Source organism: Gopherus flavomarginatus, chromosome 1 (genome assembly GCF_025201925.1).
Source record: "Gopherus flavomarginatus isolate rGopFla2 chromosome 1, rGopFla2.mat.asm, whole genome shotgun sequence".
NCBI classification, from domain to species: Eukaryota; Metazoa; Chordata; order Testudines; family Testudinidae; genus Gopherus; species Gopherus flavomarginatus.
In genome coordinates, this window is record NC_066617.1 from 139831586 (window position 1) to 139848201 (window position 16616).

Below are 16616 nucleotides of genomic sequence, written 5' to 3' on the forward strand. Positions count from 1 at the left end.
TTGCTGGTAAAGTGGTGGGTATTCCACTTTGAAAAGTTCTTCTCTGCTTTGCAAGAGCTCTTTATTTTGGCCAGGTCTCCTATTCTGAGAGAGCTAAATCCCTAGATGAGACTAGAATCAGCTCCATCATGTGTTACTACTGACATTCAGCAGTGGTTATCCTAACTTTCATCTCTTCGTCTTTAAAATACTGCCATCTGTTGTCTTCAAACAGTTCAGGCTTCTATTTGTGCAAAACTTTGTTCCAGCCCATATGGAAAAAAAATCCATTTTCAATTATCATCACATTTTCTTAAAATATACCAGAGTGAAGAGAAAAAAATAGGCATCACTTACTCCTGTATGTTTATGATGAGGATGATAATGTATCACAAACTATATTTTCAAGGTTTTGACCATGTGGTCATACTATATGGCTCAGCTATCATAAAAGCTGGCCAATTTTGTAATAATATACATATGTTTTAACATTCAAATGCAGCTATTGATATATAGATTTCATTGGTACTAGCAGTGCAGTAGGTAATATTGATATAATCATTCCATTGGAAACCCCTCTAGCCAACCCATTTCTCAAAATTATTCATTTGGGAATGAAATTTCTTCAGTCTGGTCTCAAGCTCAAAGTCACTTTTGAGGGAAAGTTTGTATAAAATTCAATCTGCTGTTTTTGGGTTGTGTGAGTATGAAATAAACCACGTCATCTGTTTTTTAACATTTCTTTTCTGTGCATGCATAACTCCAAACACTCTTGGTTTTAGATGTTCTCACTTGGCATGGACAAAATCCTCAAGCAAGAATGTTATCTTTTCATTAATTTGTCTATGTAATAAAATTATGAACATTTCATATCTCTTTACCTGAAGAGGCCCAAATGAGGGACACAATGTATAACAGAGACCCAAAATGAGAGGGACAAAAAAATTACTCACATGAAAGTATTAAAAGATAGTGGGATTAATTCCTTTATTGTAAATGGCTCAGTTTCCTTAATCTTTATTTCTGATGTAAATATTTTTTAATGTTACAAATGAAGGGACACCAAACTTGTGTGGAATGGAGGTAACTTTGAGCGACATCCCTGAAAATGAGCGATCTGTGATGTCCCTCAGTTATACAGAACTTTTCTTTGACTCTGTCTTCTTTAGGGAAGTACGCATATGGGCGCATCCACCCACCCAACTATTGCTCAAACCTACCTGGATTTTTCCCCACTCTGATTATAATTTTGCAGCCTCTTTCTCCTTTTAAGTGCCAGCCTCTCCTGAATAAACCCAGGTTATGGGCTGTGCACAGAGATTCAAGAGGGAAGCAAGGAGAAAAACAGATGCAAGGTGGATATATACTGCTCACCATTGACCTGCAGTGGTAAAGAACAGAAAAATGAAGAATCAATGCTTGAAGCCTCAAGCAAAACACCCAGTTAAATTCTATGTCTAGGCTTCCACTCATAAAAGATGGAAAGGTCTGTGGATTCCAGTCCTGCAAAATGCTTCAGGCCAATGGGAACGGAGTCTGCTTGATCATTGTGGTCCCTTCTGGCCTTGGAATCTATGAGTCTCTCAGACTCAGGCACCTATGTAGAAAACTGAAGGGAAAATATTATAAAGGCTCCACATGGAGCAGTATAGCATGGGCTGCATTGTCATTGTAACTCTAGTGAACGCTGTGACAGATATAACAATTTCTTGCAATATCTTTGGGAGATCTTACTGCATTAGGTTTATGAATCATTGTGGTTCAGGGATTGTATGTAATTCCAAGGGGAAGGTGATCACAGCTCCTCCGGGAGCTAAGAACAGTTGTGGGGTGATTAGGCAAATTCACTCAGGTTGTAACATCTCCAGAGAGGCAGCAGCATCTGGAAAGGCTGCATATCTTGGTTCAAACTGGATTCTTCAGAGATCGACGGACAAGAAAAGGACTTTCAGATAAATAGACTCAGTTTAAACTAACTTGGGATCTTCTTTCTGATCCAGCAAAGGGACAGGACCAATAGGGGTTCTAATCCTCCCTGGGAAGGTTTGAAAAGACTTTGACCTATAGAGGTCCATAAAACTGAATGGTGACCTCTGGTGAGCTTTTAGCATGTGTATATGAACTTCTCTAGCTTTAATCTGTTTTCTCTGTAATGCTTTCGCGTTAAGAATAAATATGCTTGCTTATAAGAGCTGTGTGGTAAGGTATAATTGCTGGCAATTATATTGTTCATAGCCTTCAAAAAAAAGCAAAGTGCAGATGCAGGCCTATCTTGGCAGTCTGGCTTACTGGGAATATCACAGTGTAGGCAGGGATCTGTGCAAACTGGAAAAACTCTGGCCACGAGCAAGGTTGGGAGACTGAGCAGATGGTGACTGTGTGTTGTAGGGTCCCAGGGCTGGAGCCGGGAGTAGAGAGCAAGCCTGAGTTCCCCTACCTGCCAAAAGGGGAATTGCCACTGGTAGGGCAGTGAACTGGGAGACTGCCTTGGTCACCCTACATTTGAAGATCTGTACCGTGGAAGAGGGGGAGTGCTGAGTGACCTGGGCAAAGGCAGGGTTGAATTAACTCAGGAGTTTTTGAGGCTGTAGCCCAGGACCTTGAGCTAAGGGGGGCCCCAGCACAGCAGGGCTCAGGCTGCGTGCATGGAAGTGCCCAGCTGCTGGCACGTCTCTGTGGCCTTTGGGAGGAGGAGGTGCTCCATGTGCTGTCCCCTTCCTCAGCACTGTCTTTGCAGCTCCCACTGGCTGGTTCCCAGCCAGTGGGAGCTGCGGGGGTGGTGGTTGTGGGCTAGGGCAGTGCACAGAGACACGCTGTCCTCCTTCCCCCAGGGGTGTTCAGAGACATGACAGCAACCAGTGGCTTCCAGAAGTGGTGTGGGGCTGTGGCAGGAAGGCAGGCAGCCTGCCTGAGCCCTGCTGGGCCACCGGCCAGGAGCAGCCTGTGGTAAGCGCCTCCCTGATGGAGCCTGCACCTCACACCTCTTCCCGCATCCCAACCCCCTGCCTCAGATCAGAATCCCCTCCTGCACCACACTCCCTCCCAGAGTCTGCACCCCTCACCCTCTCCTGCACCCCAACATTGCCCCAGCCTGGAGCCCCCTCCTGCACCCAAACTCCCTCCCAGAAAGAAACTCATATAACAGCTGTTCTAAAGTAAGAAGCAGGCTATTTTGAATTAACTTAACTATATTCTTCATGTTTTAAGACTGAAATGTAACCACAGAATGGCTTTCTGTTAATTAAAAAGCAAGTTTAATATAGCGTTAATAGCTTCGATGTCATAATTGTGATCATTTTGTGTTAAATTGGGAAAAAGTCTTGTATACAAGGGCCCCAGAAAATCTAATAGCCCCAGGCTCACAGGAGAGTTAAACTGGCCCTGGGCTGAGGGCTGAGTCATGCAGAAGATGCTGTGGTTCCTGGAGTGAAAGGGGCTGCAGACCAGAAAGAGAGACAAGGTGCAACTGTAGAAAGGGGCATTCACCTTGTGGTGCTCATGCCCAGAGTTGCTGGAAGGAGGCATCAGACTAGCAGCGAGAGGAGCTACCCTGTCACATTCACCAAATGCCTTATTAAATACTGGACCCATCCCACCCAAGGCGTCTCCCTTTGTCAATGAATTTTATTGAAAAGAATGGTCAGATTTGTCTAGCATGCAGGGGGTTCATTAAAACTAAATTGGTCTTGGATCCTCCAACATTTTTAACTCTTCCCTGCTCCACCCTGCCTACCAGCTCTTTTTATCTCTGATGGCCTTAGCCCCCTCTGTTCCTACCTTTCAAAACTATTTATTCCTCAAGTCCTCATCACTTGCCTTCCTAGGTACAGCTGCACTGCAGTCAGAGGTGTGCATACTGCTTTGGTACTACCAGTAATGAAGCTACACTAGCATAGGTGGTGGCATGTGCTGGTCACCAGAGTACAACCCCCCTGTGGGATCCTGAGTACACCCTTGGGCTGCTAGCCCGTGCTGCCCCCCATGCTGCTGCAGCTTCACTGCTATTGTTACTTGAGATAGCTCAATGAAAGCTAGCTTGGGATGACTCCCATGCTGCAATCACACCTCCTGGTGCCTGGGAGGGGGTCTCTTCCCACTGTAAGGCAACATTGCTCTTGTATCCATTATTATTTCTATCATGGCAGTCCCAATATTAGAGTAGGGCTCCTCGTGGTAGGCACTGTACAAACACATAATCAAAAGATAGTCCCTGTCCAGAGGAACTTACAACTTTAAGTATCCGCCAAGAAATAACAGATGGATACAACAGACCGGGGAGCTGAGAGAAACAGTGAGAGCAAACAAGTCAGCATGAAAACAGTGGTCACAGAACACAGCAGCCTAACCATTGTAGTGCTTTGTAGGCATCACCGCAAAGGAAAGTTTTAAGGAAGCATTGAAGGAGAACAATGAGTGGCTCTGCAGATGTTTCTAGGCAGCTCCTTCCATGCTTGAAAGGTAGCTTGGGAGAAAATGTAAAGGTACTTGTTAGAAAATGTAAGAGATGGGTGATGGAGGCAAAGTGGGGTTGACATCTTAATAACAGATGAGAGATGATAGAGAGGGTGGGGAATAGACTGTAAAGGGGTTTAAACTCAAAAGTTTGTATTTGATGCAGTAGAGAAAGGGGAACAGTGGGATGATGCAAAGATGTGGGGTTGGGGGATGAAATCAAAGCAATGAGCCAGGAAAATTATGTCCCTAAGGTGCCAGAAAACACAGGACTGTCCCAGTTGTCATTTGCCTGGATTTGCAATGTTCTGATTTCTGGAAGGTGAGATGTTATCTCAGGGAGGCAGAGGCATAGGGTACTCCAAACCCTTCACTCCAGAGAGTAAGCGCTCTGTCCTGTCTGAAGGCTTTCCATCATCTCCCTTGCAATGTGAGTTGCAATTTCCATGCTGCAAGTGACAAATCCTTGGACTCCCTTTTCAAATTCAGGACTTAGATGTTGTTGCTCCAAGAATCTTGTATTAATTTGTCACTGCTGGCATGATTTGTTTTTCATAAGCCTGCAGTCATAGCAGCATTGCACCAGAGAGGCAGAATGATCCTAGTGTGGAGGGCACTATACTCGTAATCAAGAGATGTAGGTTCTATTTCTGGCTTGTTCACTGAGTCACTGGGTGTCTTGGGCAAGTCGCCTGACTTCGCTACAGCTGTGTTTTCCCTCGCACCCGTATCTATTTAGACTGTAAGCTCTTCGAGGCAGGGACAGTCTTACTGTGCATGTGCGTATGTGGTGAATAGCACAATTAGGTCTCTAGGCACTCATAATAATAAGGAATGGGATGAAATTAAGTCAAAGTAAATTTAGGCTAATTACTGTTTTTGCTGTTAAGATATTTTCTCATGCTGTGTCCAAATTTTCCAACCTATCAGTTGGGTCATTACAAGAGAATCATACACAACACGACATTGTTAGAGGGAAAACTGTTGTTTTGGTTGAGGGGCATGGAAAGTGTAATTTTTGAGCATTCAAGCTTAAACTAATTTCTGCTCGCACTTGCATTTGTAAAACTAGATTGCACAAATGTATTCGGCAGGAGAACACACAGGCAGCCAAAGGAAAATGTGTGTGAATATTTGCTAAACTTTGTTTGGAGTACATCCCCAGCTCTAGTTATAACTGAGCTATAAGCTCTAGTTGTAACCATATTTTAGTGCAGGGGGCTACCAAGATGAATTGTGTGGTTCCTTAACATGGTAAAGAACATGTTTTCCCTGTCCACACAGATGAGAAAGAAATGTTGACATAACATAGCTGGCTATACCCATATTTGATATTTCGTTCTTGAACATGGTTAGTTTTATACTGCAGTATAATATTGATGGTGGTTACCAGGGAGTGGAGGTGGGGTGGGGTGGGAGTAGCATTGGACCACTTTTGCCAGACCTCTTTCTCCTGATCTGTGAGAATTCTCCCCTAGCCTCTTGTGGGTATTGTACTGTCCCCATACGCTGCTGGGTTAGGGGACAAAAATCAGGCCCTGAACTCCTAAAGTAGCTCTATTTCAGTCCATGCTATTTGTACAACCCTAAATTTGGTTATTCTTCTTCCAAGTTGCAAATTTTAATTGGTGTTCAGTCCTTTAGGTATGAAGCACCAGATAGAATATCTCAAATTATTCCCTCTCAAAAGCTCTTATGTCCTCAAGAACCACAAATGCTGCTCTTTAGTGACAATGTTCTACAGCTTTATACTCCAGTCTCCTCAAAAGCACTTAGACATGACTGGTGTTCACAGACAGGGGAGCTCTATGTACACCTCTTGGATCAGGCCAGGAAAGAGAAGAGCTCCAGCTCTCACTGAAGTCATGTAAAGAGGCTCAATGGTCTTCAGATCGAGCCCCGCAATGCGGTAGGTCTAGCATCAGGTGATGCTCTTGATTGGGCAAGTGTAGTCTTCAGCTAGCTGAGCATGCCCGAAGGCCAAGGAACACAGCAAGCTCTAGGACGTCTTTAGTTCTTTAGGGATTTAGTATGTTTACTATTTGCCTTCCTTTCATTGTTCTCACACATGGCTGCTAAAAATGCTGTATTGCCCCTGGTGCTGTTCCCATCACATGTATAAATTATGTATTTTCTTTGTCTTTTCTCACTTCACATCCCTTTGTTATCTTTAAGCCCTTTCACAATGATTTCATGTGACTGTGACTGCTGTCATAAGCATGTTATGCCCCAATCCATCGTTTGTGATGGTTGTGTTGTTTGTATTCCATTGGTACACTGCAAATTAAAAACAAATCTCATCAAGGACTGCTTTCTTTGGTGTTCTTGATTAGTTGTGATGAAGGAAGCCCCTGTGGGCAAGGCATCAGCACAGGAGTTAGAAATTCTGGGTTCTATTCCTGGTTCTGTCACTGGATCTAATTGGTGACCTTGGCCAAGTCAATGAATATTAGTGCCTCAGTTTCCCCACCTCTAAAATGGGAATAATAATACTTCCCTACCTCACAAGTATAAGGAGATGCCAAAAAAATTAATATTGTTATGAGCTTTGTGAAACCTTATCAGCTGAGTTAAAAACCCATTGAAATTGATAGGTATGAATTTGCCCTTCAATTAATATAACTGTAAAAGCCTGTTTCTACATAAGATAAAAGGAATTTGTTAACCCACCCAGGAGCTTTTGGCTGACTAGTGTGCTGTGTGTGAAGGCAGATGAGATCAAAGACTTAAATACATAAACAGAGAAGGCAGACATGGAACAACAAGAAAGCCAATCAGTGTCCTATGAGACAGTGTGATCCTGGAAAACGTCAGACAGAGCTTTTAGGTATGTTGACTTAAGAAGCTTGAGGCTGTGAAAAACATCTCCTTTCAGTCTTGGTTCATCCTGCGTTCAGAAAAGGACTTTTGTACATAAGCAAGATTGCATATCAATTTCTACTTCCAACCGGAAAATTCTCAGGACCCCAAAGCTTGCCTAGCCACACGGATCAAAATAGGACAACAATATTTATAAAATGCTTTGTGAATCTTGGATAGAAGGTTCAGTAGAAAGTGCAAAGCAATATTAAAGCTGTTTGAATGTGTTGCTTCTCCGCATTTGCTGCTGCAGTAGGGATTGAAATGTCCACTGGAGTGCATTGCCTCTGGGACAGATACTGGAGCTCGAACAAATTATTTTAAGCAGTCTTGGGGTATGTCTGCACTTGAAGTTTCAGTAGTATCTTAACAACCGGGAACAGGGCTCCATGGGACTGGGTCCAGCACAAACACAGGTGAAGAGGAGATCTCTGGCCTGGATAGACTAAATATATATCTAATTCATGCCTGACAGGGTTCACATTCCTGACACCATTGATTGCATTTAGTACGCCAATCCATGGCGCCATTGAACTACCCTGGAAGCTTACCACTGCATTGAATGTTAGTGTGGAGAAGCAGGTAATCTTGTGCAGGTATCTGAATGAATATATAGGAGGTGGGAACAAAAACCAAAGGGAGCATACTGCATGTTCAGGAAAAATTGTCAGGTTAAAGATTTTCAAGTGTGAATTTTGCTTGGAAGAAGCACCCCTGCCTCAAATAAAAGGCAACAAGGGAACTGAAAATTACTCTGTTGTAAGAGGCTGGCTGGGCCTGGCCGAGGTATGGGTTTGCCTACATTTTCTCAAACTTTTTTTCCTCCCTTGGCAGCTGGATGAATGCAACAATCACATCCAAGGTATTTAGGCACCTAAAGTTGCAGATGGGTGCCTAGTGGGATCTTCAGAAGTGCCTAAATGCCTACATCCAATTGATTCCACAGATTTAGGCACTTAGATGCCTAGTGGGATTTGCAATCTTTAGCTGTCTCAATACTTTAAAAAATCTACCTCTTACCCAATGCAGTTGGTCAGAAAAATGGCACCTGATTACTGTACATTACGGGCAAAACTAGACTTTTAATGTGATTGTACAATCCCCATTAGATCTGCAATGTCAGCGCAACAATGAGAGGCAGCTGTGGGACAGGAAGAAGGCCTTGAGATTAAGGGACAGAGCTGAGAGCCAGGAAATCTGACTTTGGTGTCTGACTTTGGGCAAGTCACAGAATCACAGTGTGTCAAATTGCCACCTGTAAAATGAGAATAATACTTGGCTACCTCGTAGGGATATTGCAAAGATAATTCACTAAATGTGAGGATCTGATTGTTATTGTACCACCATACCAAGAGCCCCAGTCCTGGACCAGGACCCCACTGGGCTACGTGCTGTACAAAGAGAAGACAAAGATGATCCCTGCCCCAAAGAGTTTACCGACACCATAATGATGGCTGCCAGAGAAGTACTGATCCCGACAGATTCTGGTTTGTGTGTCCTTAATACCATATTAACTAGAGCTGGTGAAAATATTTCGAATTCTGATAGCATTTGAAATGTCAATATTTAAAACTGAGTACAGGGAAATTCATCTAATTTATTGTCTATTTTTGATCAACTCGAGCGTCTCAAAACATTTCAAATTCTAAAATGGAAATAATTTCACTTTTCAAAGCTTAATCTGTAGAACAAAACCAGGGTTTTATTTCTTATAGTGAATTCCACATTCCTTCTTTCCTTTGCTTTTCAGCCAACTCTCTTGTTAACTATGTTTACCTGTGAAATCTTCATTACTGCTGATAGTGAGAGACAAGCCAGAAAGGAAACAGCTTCACTTTCAGTTCCCAGGGCTGGCAGTTAGGATGCACATCTCTGTAGTGTAAGCTGTGCACATGTGATCTAGAGATCAGTGACAGGCCATAAACACGCAATCCCATGATGCCATTATCTTGGAGACACGTTTCAGAGGAGATGATTGCATTTTATGGACCTTCTTTTTCCACTGATATGTCAAGTCATGATAAAATGATCAGGATTGGGACATTTGGGTATGGGTCTGCTTCTACGATGCCATCCACAAGGAGCCAGAGTGCCACTGCTTTGGAGCAGTCCCCAGATCAGCTGATATACCGATAAACAAACCCTGCTTGACCAAGCAGCACGTGTCTTTGTGGAATAACCATGTGGTCATATTGCTGTTACCCTGCCCTGTCATTCCTTTCCCCATCATGTTGTCCCTCTTCCCCATCATTTTGATCTGTTTGTAATTAGTCTGTAAGCCATTCAGGACTGGGACCATGTCATCTTCTCTGTAACATGTGGTGCCTGGCACGCTACTGGGTGCTGTTCCAGTAATAATAGTCAGATGAAGGACAATGCCCTCCCTCATGTCATCACTCTTGATGATTTCTGTGATTGCTACTTTCTGAGCTGGAGTGCATTTAATCAGGTAATAGATACAAACCAGATGGTATTCTATATCCTGAATGAACTGGAGTGGAAGTTTTTTATACTCAGTTGCATTCCATGCAGGGGTCTCACAAGCTGTTGTAGAGTGATTGAAGTGGGTGCAAAACCCCCTCCTGGCCTCCATTATGGAGAGATCATACGGAATTTGACGGGGATGAAACCACAAAGATTCCTTAGTAACCACATTTGTAACTTTTTATTAAAGAAAAACAGAATTTGGCAGAGAGGCAATAGGGTTTGGTGGATAAGTGAGGAAACCTGGGCTTTATTCCTGGCTTGGTCATTGGCCTACTACAAAGAGCCAGCTGTGAATTTTCGATGAAATATTTTAAATTGTGTGACAAAGTTCTTCCTCTGCCTTGGTGGGTCCTGCACTTATTGGCAGATTTACTCACCTCAGTGACCTTCCCCACAGTCTGGATCAACTCCTCCTGTGTCTGATCAGGAATTGGGAGGTTTAGGGGGAACCCAGGCCCGCCCTCTACTCCGGGTTCCAACCCACAGCCCTGTGGATTGCAGCTGTCTATAGTGCCTCTTGTAACAGCTGTGCGACAGCTACAACTTCCTGGGCTACTTCCCCATGGCCTCCTCCAAACACCTTCTTTATCCTCACCACAGAACCTTCCTCCTGGTGTCTGATAATGCTTGTACTCCTTAGTCCTCCAGCAGCACATCCTCACTCTCACTCTCACTCTCACTCTCAGCTCCTTGTGCCTCTTGCTCCCAGCTCCTCACATAGACTTCCTCTCCTCTGGCTCCCCACACCCTGACTGGAGTGAGCTCCTTTATAAACCCAGGTGCCTTGATTAGCCTGCCTTGATTGGCTGCAGGTGATCTAATCAGCCTGTCTGCCTGAATTGGTTCTAGCAGGTTCCTGATTACTCTAGTGCAGCCCCTGCTCTGGTCACTTAGGGAGCAGAAGCCTGCTTCTCCTGGGGCCAGTACTGGCTCTCCTTTCTATCGCTCTGCTGTAGAGGAAGGAGGGAGAGGGCTGTTGCTGCTGCTGCTGCTGCTGCTGTTCCTGCTGGGTACGGGGCCCTCACTGCTGCTGTTTCTGCTGCTGTTCCTGCTCCTGCTGCTCCCCTGGCTGGGCTAGACACCACCACTGGCCCCTCTCTCTGCTGTCTGTTTGCTGGCTGGCTGGTGGTTCCCACTCCCGCCTCTGTTCCTCCACCTACAGCCCCTTGGGGGGGGGGCTGCTGGCCTGCTTCCCAGAGAGGAGGAGAGTTAGGGACCCCAGCTCTTGTTGCTGAGGACACCATCCTCTGAGCGGGGTTCCTCCTGCCTGGACACCAGACCACCACCACCTGGAGCTGCTGGGGTAGTTGCTGGGGAGCTGTTGGTGCCCGGAGGAGGAGAGGAAGGAGACGAGGACCGCCTGCTGCTGGGAAACCACGTAAAGACCACTGTGGAGGGGGCTTTTCTGGACTGAGTCTTTTTCGAACTGTGCTCTTGTGGTGGGGGTTTGGACTGTGTCTGCTGGGGCACCGGGGGTGTGGCGTGGAGCCTGCCCCCGGTCCATCCGTGTCCCACTTCGCCCCCACCACCATCGTTGCCCCCTCCACCGCCCCCGCTGGCTGTTTTCCTTCTGCTTTGGACTCCTGCCTCTGGGTCTGAGCTGCTTGCCTGGCTCACCACACCCACTTCCACCATTTGGGCCTGCAGCAGCAGCAGCCAACCATTGACTTTTTGGCACGAGTGCCTGTGGGTGCACCACCTCCCCCCTCCTCCTGGACTGATCCCCTGCCCTTTACCACATTTGTCCACCCCACCTATTTCCCTCTGCTGCCTGATAGTTCTTCCCCGGCCCTGCAGCTGTCCCTGTGGTCCCCCTACCCCAATCCCAGCTCGCCCTTTCCCCCCACCCTGTGTTCCCCCAGCCCTGATCTGTCCCCCCCTGTGCGCCCATGCCCCCTCCCAGGCGCTTGTGCCCTTCCCCATTTGGTTTCCCCTTGTTCACTGCTGTCATAAACAGATAGCTAAGGGTTAATGTCTCTTTCACCTGAAGCACCTGACCAGAGGACCAATCAGGAAACCGGATTTTTTCAACTTTGGGTGGAGGGAATTTTGTGTCTGAGTCTTTTGTCTGTCTGCCTGCTTTCTCTGAGCTTTGGAGAAGTAGTTTCTACTTTCTAGTCTTCTGTTTCTAAGTGTAAGGACAAAGAGATCAGATAGTAAGTTATATGGTTTCGTTTCTTTGGTATTTGCATGAATATAAGTGCTGGAGTGCTTTGATTTGTATTCTTTTTGAATAAGGCTGTTTATTCAATATTCTTTTAAGCAATCGACCCTGTATTTTTGTCACCTTAATACAGAGAGACCATTTGTATGTATTTTTCCTTTTTTATATATATAAAGCTTTCTTTTAAGACCTGTTGAAGTTTTCTTTACTGGGAAATTTCAGGGAAATTGAGTCTGTACTCACCAGGGAATTGGTGGGAGGAAGAAATCGGGGAGATCTGTGTGTTGGATTTGCTAGCCTGATTTTGCATTCCCTCTGGGGGAATAGGAAAGTGCTTTTGGTTTCCAGGACTGGGAACGGAGAGGGGGAGTCACTCTGTTTGGATTCACAGAGCTTGTGTCTGTGTATCTCTCCAGGAGCACCTGGAGGGGGGAAGGGAAAAAGGATTATTTCCCTTGGTTGTGAGACTCAAGGGATTTGGGTCTTGGGGTCCCCAGGGAAGGTTTTTCAGGGGGACCAGAGTGCCCCAAAACACTCTAATTTTTTGGGTGGTGGCAGCAGGTACCAGGTCCAAGCTGGTAACTAAGCTTGGAGGTTTTCATGCTAACCCCCATATTTTGGACGCTAAGGTCCAAATCTGGGACTAAGGTTGTGATATGGTGGCAGTGGTGGGATTTTCTTGTATAAAAGTCCATGGTCTATAACAAACCGGGATCGATTAGAAGAGCTGACAGGCGGTGGGGTGCTCCGTGCCGCCGCCCAAGCTTTGTGAAGGCTGTCATCCGCTTCCTGCTCAGCCTGGAACTGTTCCCTTGAGGCTGGGTTCACCAGTTCTTCCTCAGACTGTGGACTTGGGCTTGGTCCCTCTGGAAACGATGTAGGTGATGGGGTTGTTTCCGTTGCTGGTGAACCGCTCTCCGCTGGTGCACCTGAGGGTATTTCAGGCTCTGGCTGAGCCTTTTGGGTATGGCTGTCTGTTGCTTCTGCCAGTTTTGGCTCGCTGGCGCCCTCTGGTGTTGAGTTTGAAGCTGGGGTTGCAATTGCTGGTGCTGGTTGCTGTTCCAGTTCCGGGCCTGGGACTGGAGGTGCTGTGGCTGTTTCAGTGGTTGGCATGGAATTTGGATCCACTACCTCTGTCTGGGTCTCTGGTAACACAGATGGGGCCTCTGTGGACGGCTCAGGAACAGGAATGGGTCTGGAAGCTTGCCTGGTTTGGCTACGTGTAACCATTCCCACTCTCTTGGCCCGCCTCACCTGGTTGGCCAAGTCTTCCCCCAGTAGCATGGGGATAGGATAATTGTCATAGACTGCAAAAGTCCACATTCCTGACCAGCCTTTGTACTGAACAGGCAGTTGAGCTGTAGGCAAGTCTACAGCTTGTGACATGAAGGGGTAAATTGTAACTTTGGCCTTTGGGTTGATGAATTTGGGGTCAACGAAGGATTGGTGGATAGCTGACACTTGTGCCCCCGTGTCTCTCCACGCAGTAACCTTCTTTCCGCCCACTCTCAAATTTTCCCTTCGCTCCAAGGGTATTTGAGAGGCATCCGGGCCTGGGGATCTTGGGTGTGATGGTGGTGTAATGAATTGCACTCGCATGGTGTTCTTGGGACAGTTGGCCTTGATATGTCCCAGTTCATTACACTTAAAGCATCTTCCATCTGATGGGTCACTGGGCCGAGGTGAGTTACTGGAGACTGGTGAGGTGGAAGGGTAGGGTGTCTGTGGCTTTACTTGGGTGGTATGTGGGGTCTTTGGCTGTCCTCGGTTGTAGGGTTTATGATCTGTGTGCCCCCTGGGGTAATCGTTCCCCTTGACAGTAGCTTTCTTGCTTTCTGCCAGTTCCATCCATTTGGCTCCAATCTCCCCCGCCTCAGCGAGATCTTTGGGTTTTCCATCTTGTATGTACCGTGTGATGTCTTCAGGAACACCATCCAAGAACTGCTCCATTTGTATGAGGAGGTGCAGTTCTTTCAAGGTTTGAACGTTGTTTCCTGTTATCCAGGCCTCATAGTTTTTTGCAATGTAGTAGGCGTGTTTGGGAAATGACACCTCTGGTTTCCACTTTTGGGTTCTGAAGCGCCGACGGGCATGATCTGGGGTTATCCCCATTCGGTATCTGGCCTTGGTTTGAAAAAGTTTATAGTCATTCATTTGCTGCTTAGGCATTTCAGCTGCCACCTCTGCTAAAGGTCCACTGAGCTGTGACCTTAATTCTACCATGTACTGGTCTTCGGGGATGTTGTACCCAAGACAGGCTCTTTCAAAATTTTCCAAGAAGGCCTCGGTGTCATCCCCTGCCTTGTAGGTGGGAAATTTCCTGTGCTGTGGAGCAATAATTGGCGCCGGGTTGTTAGGGTTGGCTGGCACATGCAGCCCAGCTTTTGCCAAGTCCAGTTCATGTTTTGTCTGTTTTTCCTTCTCTTCATTTTGTTTTTGTTGTTTTTCCATGTGTCGGCGGTGGGCCGCCTCTTCTTCTTCATGCTTCCTTCTGTGGGCCAACTCTTCTTCTGCTTGTTTCCTTCGGTGGGCCACCTCTTCTTCTTCTAGTTTTCTTTTGTGTGCTGCCTGTTTGGCTGCCTGTTCTCTTTGGTAGGCTGCCAGTTTGATACTTTCTTCCTTTTCTTTCAGCTCCATCTCTTTTTGTTTTATTTCTAGTTCCTGTTTGTGTTTTTCCATTTTTCGCCTGTGTTCAGCTTCTTTGATTTGTTCTTCGGCCTCAGTTTTTGCCTTAGAAGTCATGGTTCCTGTTTTCTTGTGTTGGGGTGCCCTCCGGTGTTTATCTTCTGAACTGCAGGCTCTGTTGCCTCCTGGAGTCTGCCTAGCAACAGTGCCTTTTTTCCCTTTCTCTCTCTAGCTAATGTTCAATGAAAGGAAACCAGAAAAACCACTTTATTTGCATGCATATAGTGCTGGTACTTGCCTCCTAATGGGAGGGCTATTGTGTGACAAAAGACCCTTAACAGTCTCTTAATGGCTTCTTGCTTATTATGCAAGCCACAAACTGCCAGAGAGAGCAGAAAAAAAAATTCTCTCTGGTTCCCTTTTAAAACCAAACTGTTTGTCTCTGCTAAAAAGCCCTTAGCAGAGAAAAGAAAAAAAATAATATTCCTACTGGCTTCTGGATTTTGTCTATCCCACCACTGCACACCATATCACAACCTTAGTCCCAGATTTGGACCTTAGCGTCCAAAATATGGGGGTTAGCATGAAAACCTCCAAGCTTAGTTACCAGCTTGGACCTGGTACCTGCTGCCACCACCCAAAAAATTAGAGTGTTTTGGGGCACTCTGGTCCCCCTGAAAAACCTTCCCTGGGGACCCCAAGACCCAAATCCCTTGAGTCTCACAACCAAGGGAAATAATCCTTTTTCCCTTCCCCCCTCCAGGTGCTCCTGGAGAGATACACAGACACAAGCTCTGTGAATCCAAACAGAGTGACTCCCCCTCTCCGTTCCCAGTCCTGGAAACCAAAAGCACTTTCCTATTCCTCCAGAGGGAATGCAAAATCAGGCTAGCAAATCCAACACACAGATCTCCCCGATTTCTTCCTCCCACCAATTCCCTGGTGAGTACAGACTCAATTTCCCTGAAATTTCCCAGTAAAGAAAACTTCAACAGGTCTTAAAAGAAAGCTTTATATATAAAAAAAAGGAAAAATACATACAAATGGTCTCTCTGTATTAAGGTGACAAAAATACAGGGTCGATTGCTTAAAAGAATATTGAATAAACAGCCTTATTCAAAAAGAATACAAATCAAAGCACTCCAGCACTTATATTCATGCAAATACCAAAGAAAAGAAACCATATAACTTACTATCTGATCTCTTTGTCCTTACACTTAGAAACAGAAGACTAGAAAGTAGAAACTACTTCTCCAAAGCTCAGAGAAAGCAGGCAGACAGACAAAAGACTCAGACACAAAATTCCCTCCACCCAAAGTTGAAAAAATCCGGTTTCCTGATTGGTCCTCTGGTCAGGTGCTTCAGGTGAAAGAAACATTAACCCTTAGCTATCTGTTTATGACAACTGCACTCCCCCCTCTACTGTTGCCCCCCCGCTCCCCTAGTGCAACTGGAGGAGCCAGAACCCCCCTCTGCGTTGGTGCCCTGCAACAATCCCACCTTTAGGTCCTTGGTTGCTCCCTACGCCCCTTTAGCCTTCCCCTTCTGGCGCCCTCCTCCCCTGCCTGCAGCCTAGCGGGGAGGGGTGGCCGCCTCCTCTCCTTCCCCTCCCCTCGCTCTTTGTCCCCCTCCCCGCTCTCGTTATGGCAGGGGACGCGGCGGGGGAGACCCCTCGCGATGCTCCCACTGCCCCTCCTCCACCTGCCCCCGTGTCCACTGCCCAAGCCTCTACCTCGACCGCCGCTGCCGATCCACCTACCACCGCCCCTGCTAGGGCACCGGTGGCGGCGAGTACTGGGGAGACCACCGTTGCTGCCATGTCTCTTGCCCCTTCTGATTCGGGGGGAGCCCCCCCAGCCGGTGGGAAGGGTCGGGGTGGGAAGAAGGGTAAGGGCCCCGCTAAAAAGGCCAGGCCCTCCATGGCGGAGACTGCCCCCGCTGCCGCAGCCCCGCTACCGGCTGCGGCATCCCTCCCCGCTATTCCCTCCACCAGCTCTGCAGGTGTCCCTCCCCCGGCCCCCAGGGCGTACGCCCAGGTGGCGGTGACCCC